Source organism: Arachis duranensis, chromosome 5, assembly GCF_000817695.3.
Source record: "Arachis duranensis cultivar V14167 chromosome 5, aradu.V14167.gnm2.J7QH, whole genome shotgun sequence".
Lineage (NCBI taxonomy): Eukaryota > Viridiplantae > Streptophyta > Magnoliopsida > Fabales > Fabaceae > Arachis > Arachis duranensis.
This window is the reverse complement of record NC_029776.3, coordinates 96519178-96528254: the sequence shown is the minus strand read 5'-3', so window position 1 is coordinate 96528254 and position 9077 is coordinate 96519178. Positions and strand designations below refer to the sequence as shown.

At 33.1% G+C, this 9077-nt stretch overlaps 1 long non-coding RNA gene across 1 annotated transcript; it reads right to left on the bottom strand.

Annotated features, from left to right (window-relative positions):
* Positions 1-5592: 5592 nt before the first annotated feature.
* LOC107490562 (uncharacterized) lies at positions 5593-8188 on the bottom strand. The gene is made up of 4 exons (XR_001592418.3): positions 7768-8188; positions 7238-7410; positions 6870-7154; positions 5593-6449 (listed from the first exon to the last, which is right to left on the bottom strand). It is a non-coding gene; the product is annotated as an uncharacterized LOC107490562 (long non-coding RNA).
* Positions 8189-9077: the final 889 nt, after the last annotated feature.

Here is a 9077-nt window from a genome sequence, read left to right as displayed (position 1 = left end):
GAATTTATACTGTATCACCTTCAGAAGGAGAAAAATTCTATTTGCGTATTCTGTTATCTAATGTCAGAGGACCAATCAGTTGGGATGACTTGCTAACAGTGAATGGGATCCAATATTCGTCCTTCAAGCAATCTGCTCAACATCGAGGATTGTTAGAGAGTGACAGTAGCATCCGTGAATGTTTGGTTGAGGCATCTGTTTTACGATTGCCATGTGCTTTACGAAGGTTGTTTGCAACCATCTTAATATTTTGTGAGCCTACAGATGTAAGAAGCTTATGGGATGAATTTTTTTCATATATGGTGGATGATTATCCGTCAACCAGCACCACAACAGCCTTAGTGTTCACAAATCGGCTACTCAGGGATATAAATGATATACTCCTTCAGCACGGAAAACAGATTACACAATACGATTTGCCAGCTTTAACTCATGAAAATGACAATGACAACTCGATACCCAGAGTTATCCAAGAAGAACTGTCTGTCGAAGTACCCCGGGAAGACCTGTGTTCCGTAACAAGATTGAACAATGACCAGTCTAAAGCTTTCAAGTGCATTATGAATACAATTGATCGAAGAGAAAGTGGAGTGTTCTTTGTTGATGGGCCAGGAGGATCAGGCAAAACATTTCTTTACAGAGCTATAATTGCAGAATTGAGAAATAAGGGTCATATTGTCTTGATAACTGCATCATCAGGAATAGCCGCAACATTATTGCCTGGGGGTCGAACAGCTCATTCTAGGTTTAAGATCCCAATTAATGCAGAACCATCATCAATTTGCAACATAAGCAAACAATCAGATCTTGCAAAGCTGATTAGACAAACAACGGCAATCATCTGGGATGAAGCACCTATGGCAAATAAAGAATCGGTGCAATCATTAGACCGCACTCTGAGAGATATATTAGCAAACGATATCCCATTTGGAGGAAAAGTGATGGTGATGGGAGGAGATTTCCGCCAAGTACTGCCTGTGGTACCGAAAGGTAGTAAGTCACAAATGATTTCAGCTTCTATAGTTAAGTCTCAATTATGGGCTTCCACGAAAATTCTCCATTTGCGACAAAATATGCGATCTTCTAATGATCATGTTTTTGCTGAGTATCTTATGCGCATTGGTGATGGAATTGAACCCACCATACATGAAGACTTTGTACGGATACAAGCAAATATGGCAATTCCGTGGGAGGGTGAAACATCGTTACACAAGTTAATAGAAGAAATATTTCCAAACTTACAATCTCATGGGTGGGACGCTTCTTACATGGTAGAAAGGGCAATATTGACGCCAAAAAATCATGATGTGCAACAGCTTAATGATATAATTATCAACCAATTTCCAAGAGAAGAACGAAATTTAGTCTCATTTGATGAAGTAGAAGGAGATGCTAATAATTTATATCAACAAGAATATCTTAACTCAGTTTCTACAGGCGGGTTGCCACCTCATGTGTTGAAGGTAAAAAGAGGTGCACCTTTGATGTTATTGAGAAACATAGACCCTAAGGCCGGCTTATGCAATGGTACAAGGTTACTATGTCGTGGAACTTTTCAAAACATGTTGGACGTAGAAATTTTAACCGGTCATCACTGTGGAAGAAGAGCTTTCTTACCTCGGATAAAACACAAAACAACAGAAAATTCAGGACTGCCATTTATACTTATCCGGAAGCAATTTCCTGTAAGGTTGAGTTTTGCAATAACAATAAACAAATCACAAGGACAGACAATTCCTAAAGTAGGGATCTATCTCCCTAAACATGTATTTAGCCATGGCCAATTATATGTTGCTCTGTCTCGAAGTATTTCTCAGTCAACTACAAAAATTTTAGTCAAAGAAGGAAAAATAGATGGAACAAGTGGTGAATTTACCAGAAATGTAGTTTTCAAAGAAATATTGTTACCTTCCCCACAGGTAATTTATGTTCTTAGTAAGTGTGTGTAGTTACTTCTTGGTACAATTCAGTCTACATATAATTTTAATCTTTAAATCTTTTTCATTGATATATATATCTATGTATACAAACTTTAATTTATTGAGGATTAACCACTAATAATTTTTTAATAGACAATTTGATTTCAAAGGAGCTCATCAATATATGCCAGGAGATAAAGACAACCAACTTGAACATTTGTTTTATGCAACAGGTACGTACTAATTATCATTAACTAAGACATACTATATATATACTAGAAATATATTAACAAATATCAATTACAGGAAGAAGGATTCCAAAATCTCTGGAGTGCATGGAAAGATGAGCAAGCAATTGCATCAATCCAACCAATAGACAATAAAGTAATTTTTAAAATTAATTACTGTCAAAATTGCATTCAATATACATACTTCTATTTCTATGTTAGTAATCATAATCATATGTTATCTAATAGGTTCATTCCCTTCAAATTTATTCTATTGGCTGGGGAGGAACGGTTAAAACAGACAAGACCCAATTCTGGAAGATGATAAAAAAGGAAATACTGCTCCAACAACATACAAGGTAACACAATCATCGTAATCAGAATGTTGTTGATATGCCTATTATCTATCCCCTTCTATGTTCTTCTTTTACTAATAAAATATGAAGGAAAAAAGTATATGCCTAAAATATTAAAAGGTTACTCTGAGATTGTAACGGAGATTATGTTTCTCATGTTGAATAAAGTTACAAAAAATAATTTTAAAAACTACGGATAATAAATAAAACATTTTTCTTTTTCCAGCAACAAACTCATAGGAGCGGAACCAACTGATGTTAGTAAAGAACAACATTGCAGGTACCTATCATTAGATTAAAAAACCACCCAAAATAGAGGTAATATCGGATACTTATAGATTTGAATGCTCTACAGAGGGTTTAATGGCTTCTTTTGTTGTGCATGTGTAGAAAATCCAACCTCAAACAAGAAATTTCAATTTTGCAGGTTTTATATTTTTTATTGTTAACTTTTCGTTCAAATATAATGAAATTTGTATTGGCATATGGTATATTTTATTGATTTCTAAATTTTGTAGTTCTTCAAGGCTCAAGAATCTATTGATAAGGAGATGTATGAGGAATTGCTAAAGATTTTTTCTCGGTACAAATTCAGAAATTACTTTAGATTTATCTTAACGTTTTTACTTATAGTTTGATATATAATAAAAAAAAGACATAATTATTTTTCTTCTTTACACTTTTTGTAGGCACAAGAAAGATTCTTCAAATACAGATCCGTACTTTGGTTTACCACTTAAAAAAAAAGGTCCCTAAACAAAGAAAAAAAAGTGACTTTTAAATATGGCTCATTTTTTATAAACAATCGTATTTTTCTATTTATTTTTATGACTTTGAGTTAGATAGAAGAAGATAAAATAATATTGTAATAATTATTTTATATGAATTATGTTATTTGTAGATTTGTAGATAGGTGATGTATGTGTTCATTATAATTAAATCATTTTCATATTGTTATTGTTTATAGATAGGTAATATATGATTATTTTAATTTGAACATTTTTATATCGTTATAGATTATTCTATATTATTATTTGTATGTTATTCGAATTTAAAATTTTAAAATTCATTGAAATAATTAACTTTAAATCTCATAAAAAAAGCGGTTGAACAGGCACGGTAGTGCCTGTTGAGCCGCTAGTTTGTGTAAAACTACTAGTCTGGATCATAACCTAATAGACAAGACCAATGCTTAAGCCAAAAAATAATGACAAGCCTAATAGTAAAAAATTTTAATAATAAAGATGAAAGAATCCAACTAAATTTCTAACCAATTAAAACCAACTTGGTTGTTCGAATGATCAGTTCACTCGTCCGCTTAAGCAAGTGTCGGGAGTTCAAACCCCGCTTTGTACATGCAGCAACTCATTGACCAGCAACAGACCCTCAAATGGAGCTCAGATCCGCGACGAATTAGTCCTTAACCTGTCGGGTTAGGAGATACCGTTTGGATAAATAAAAAAAAATAAAAAAATAAAATAAAATAAAACTTAAATTCATAATAAATTAGTCCTTGATCAGTAGTGCCTGTTGAGCCGCTAGTGAATATAATGGCATTCCAAAGAAACAGGTTAAGAGTAAGAGTGCTTTTCTTAGAATCCAGGCGCCAAAACCGAGCAATGGTAAGAATGAGGATGATGAACAATTACATTGTGATGATTGTGCTGTTGTTGACTCATTGGTTATTTTAACACTAAAAAAATTATTTGGATAAGTTTTGCAAAGGAACACATGTAGATGCTCAGACCCAGTAAGATTATTTTTGATAGACTGGCTTGATGGTAATAGTTTCTTGTGATTTGGAATTTTGTTTCCCCCTAAAGGATGTAATGCTACATGGTGGATTCTGCCAATGCACAACCTCAAGGTGGGCAAGAATCGATTGATGAGTGCAAACAGTGGATATGGTGGCTTATGAGTACAGGGACAGAATCGATTGATGAGTGTTGTGCTTCCACAAGGTACGTATTTTTATGGATGTCCATTATAATGGTGTTGAACAATACTTATCCACAAAGATGTTCTCATGCAATGACCCCTAATTGCATTTGCTTTGTGCAAGTGCAGCCATAGAGAAGATGACTTTATTTTCTGTTTGAATTGGTTCAGCTTGTCCAACTAGTTGGCCTTCTTCTATGCAACCACATTGTTCGCTTCCACATGTTGAAAACTGTTAAAGAACTGATGGTTGTCTTAGATTTGTATGTAATATGCTTGATGAAATCATTTATATTTGTTTTCGTGCATGTTGAATGCACATATTTTTCTTACGATTGATACTCATTTGAGCTTATGATAGGTATTGAAGTATTTCTTTGTGGTGACAAGAGCTTCTTGATTCAGGATCTCCGTAGGTGATTTCAATACTAGGAAACTCTTATCCCAATGCTGGTGGTCCACTTTCACAAAGCCATGTTATGGATATGTTGAATGATATAAACTCGAGTGATAATTCTCGTTTTGACATGAATGACTTCCCTCAACTGACTAGTCGACCTAGTTCTGCTGGAGGGCCTCAAGCACAATTGGGTGCAAACGAAGATTTCCAGCTTTGCCAGGATTCAAAGGTGTAGTTACTGGTGAAGATATGTGACCTGATTGGCTGTTATGCATTTCTTTCTAGAAATTTTGCCTGTTTTATGTTATCAAATAGTTTTTTTGTATAGTTGCCTTATGATTTGTTGTTTAAAGAGTTGAGTTGAGTTGTAGACTGAATTATGCACTTTTTCTTATGGAAAATTTTATGAATTTACGTGCATATCTACCTTAGTTCCTTTGGTGCTTGGTTTTATTGCTTTGTTTATTACATTCTGAAATTGTAAGTCATGTAAGGTGTTAAATAAGTATATGGTTTCCTGGTTTGTATCTCATCAAGTGTTTGTAGGTTGGAACTACTGAATGTTTTGTCTTTTTATCACAAAATGTAGAATCACCATTAATAGATTGTTCCAACTCTTACTTCCTTGTGCAATTTGATTTTAACATGCTGATTTTTTATGTTGTAAGATATGATTCTGATTGGACTGAAAAAAATATTTTTTGCAAATCCTTGTTTGGACACAGAACAGCATAGTGAGTTCAAATTCATAATGATTGATGAGATCTGATAAATAAATGTCCTACTCCCTCCGCAAGTGAATTATGGTTAATATTAATAAACATGGCATAGAGAGTTCAGAATAATTAAAAGAAAGGGAACCGAGGAATTTTCACGGTTCTTCCGGATTTTAAGAATTTGTTTAAAGATAGGTTTGGAGGAATGATTGAGTTGTCTTTGTGTGCATAAAAGTAATTAGCTTATACATTTTCCTTTAATGTTGAGTGTTTTTTGTTTTAGAGGATCTTGGTTGCCTGAAACTTGAATTTAAGTAAACGGTGGAAATGTGTAAAGTAAAGTGGATTTTTTTTCTTCTTTTCATTCTATTCCTCTAATACTTGAAATCTTAGTTCATAATCATTAGCAACTGCTCCATTGTAGATTGATCTAAGAATTTCGAAGCTAAGACAATTCATCTGCAAGAAAGAAACCAGGCAACATCTACCTCAGTTTAAGGAAAACACACACAAGATTAAATAAAACTAATACAGATGCCTATAATTTCCATATCTATTTATATTGAAACCTAACAGAATGGACATTTTGAATTCCATCTTGCCTCAGAGAAACACAATGTTCAAAACATACATCATGAGAGAGGCAATGGCTTGATGAGTGTCAGTGGCTCAAGCCATTTTACTTGTGGAATACCCTTCTAAAGCTTTTGAATGTTATAGAATTAACTACTATATTAAACATGATTCCACATAAAAATGTGACTATATTTGTAGAACTCCAAAGTGTGAAACTACTTGTCAGTTGCCACCATTCAAAATTCACCTATGCCTTAAGATTACATTATGGTCTTGCTTTCCATCTCAATCTTCATGGCTATCTTCATCTTCTGAATCTGCATAATGGAAATGAAGCAGTTTGAAATCAGATAATCAGTTGGAAGAAATTCATATTAAGCTTTTGAAACTTTTACTGGCTGAAGCTACTACTGAAAATAAAGCAATATAGTTGACGTAAATCCATCAAGATTTATTGAATAAAAGTAAACTGCAGACAGCAATGTGTTTAGGCACAAAGATGTCCTACAATCATATACAATTACATTGAAGGAAGCAATTTAAGGGGAAGAAGTCAACCAACACCTAGCTACCATATCAATACAGATACCAGATTCAGATGACACAAATTAATAACTCGTGCCAGAACTTCTAAAGCATGTCTACTTCCATGAACACACTAAGCATGCAAAACATATTGAGAACAATGCTCTTTGAATCAAGAGTTTACATTAGCAAGCCAGGATCTTTCAACTTACCAGATCGAACATCATCACTAATTTTTTCTCTTGCTTGAATTTGTCTAACAAGCATCCGAAATATCAGCACCCACCAGTGTCTTAGTGTCACCTAAATAATTCAGTCAACAGCAGCTACTAATATTCAAGGAAATGCATATTACACACCGTTCCCTTCTTGTCAGAGGGTAGACTTCTGTGTTCAATCATCTCTTGAGGTAACTCATCAACATTAGTTTCATGAGGAAAGGAGATAACATATGAACCTTCATGTTTTTCAATTCGAAAAACTTCATAAGGTGCAACCTGTTGAGAAAATAAATAAATAATAACTTGCTAGCTTACTCATTTAACTAAAGCATATGAATACAGATAATTGTAGGACATACCTTGGTTGTGAAACCATTAGCCCAATTCACCTCCATGTTACCATCTTCGAAACCAGAAACATTCCCAACACAGCACAGGAAAGGATTATCAGGGAGCTCATCTACACAATGAACTTGGTTACCATCCTCAAGAGAAGCCTCCGCCTTCAGGTCAGTCACTGACTTGCCATTATCTTACACAAGAAATTAAGTATTTCATGAATCAGTTTAACATGAAGCCAACCCTTGAAACTATCTAACTAATACAAGGTTAACATTGGCTGACGGCTCTGAGTTATGGTTAACAGATTGGCTTAGAGCATGAGAGAGATTTGCTCTCGGTATAGGTAAGAATTTCTCTGACCACGCTCACTATCTCAGATTTTAGAACTATATCAGATTGAAGAAACAAAAAATCATGAAAATTTTCAGAACAATATCAAATCAATAACAAAATTTCCAAACAATATCAAATCAATAACAAATAAATTCAGAACGGTATCATAATTCAGGCAAATCAAATTCATGAAAAATAAGTTATCTTAAAGAACCTCAGGAGGGCAGTTCCAGAACTGTTTTGCTAGAAAAGGGGAGTTGAGGGAAGGGCGAAAGCGAGTCGTCTGCTTGAGGGTGAGAACGATGGCGAGCGTACGGCTTCTTCGACGGTGAGAACGAAAGTTGGGGACTGGGGGGCACTAGTGCGTAAAGCCCGCCTTCTTGGTGTTATCATCGTTCTGCTTCTTCGTCGCCATTGAAGCTCAAACTCCGAACTCTGAATGGGGATGATTGATTTTGAGTCTGAGCAAGCCGTGACTATCATTTGAGCCGCAAACACAATATCACCAAAACAAAAGGAGTAGTCTGGCTGCTCTACAAGTTCGTAGGCGCTCACAGTTTCCTCTGTTTTGTCTCCAGCAAAATTATCTTCATTGGAGATAGAAACAGCTTTCCATTGTACAGAGTTGAGTTGATTTTTTCTTTCAATTTTTGAAAGAAATGAGACCGAGGTGAATTGAGTTTTCGTACAATCATAAAAATATAATTTTATTTTTTAATATTTATAGAAAATTATATATTCATTTCTTCTATAAAAATACTTAATTATAAAATTATCCACCTTTAGTTAAGATATTAATTCTTATTAAATTAAATTAATTCAAATTAAAACTAAGCATTCAATTAAAATATGCCACATAACAAAAAATAATTTATATATTCATTTAGAGAGAGTTGGTAGAATTTAACATTTTTTTTGTGTGTTTGATATACCAGTTTCGTTTTATAAATAATGCGTTCAAATATTTGTTATCTAATGTAATTTTGAAGAAATAAATAATTAAATATCATTTAAATAATTAAAGTTATATTTAAATGCATATTTGTTTAAAAAAATTTGATTCATTACAATAAAATTGTATCAATTATATATATAAACTAGAATCTATCTTTAATATTTTATTTATATCCAATTCAAAATTATATTTAGAGTAAAATTAAATTCACGTTTAACGAAAATTCTAATACTTTACATCCTATGTCCATTTGGCAACTCTCTTATCAGCCCTTTAAATATACATGTACTTTTAAAATTCTATCCTGTAGTTAAAATTATGCTAAAATAAAATTTACTTAAAATAACATAGACTAATTTAAATAAAAAGTACTCTTACTTAATATGTATTCGACAAATTTTATTATAGGTTTTGTTTTTCAGCATCGATATCACAACCCAAAATGTGTTATGATTGGCGTTTAGAAAAATTGTTTTCTAATAAATCTAATAAGTTTGAATATAAATTAAATAAAAAAGTTACAAATATTATTAATAAATTTACAAGTAGTAAAATAAAAGTTATTTATT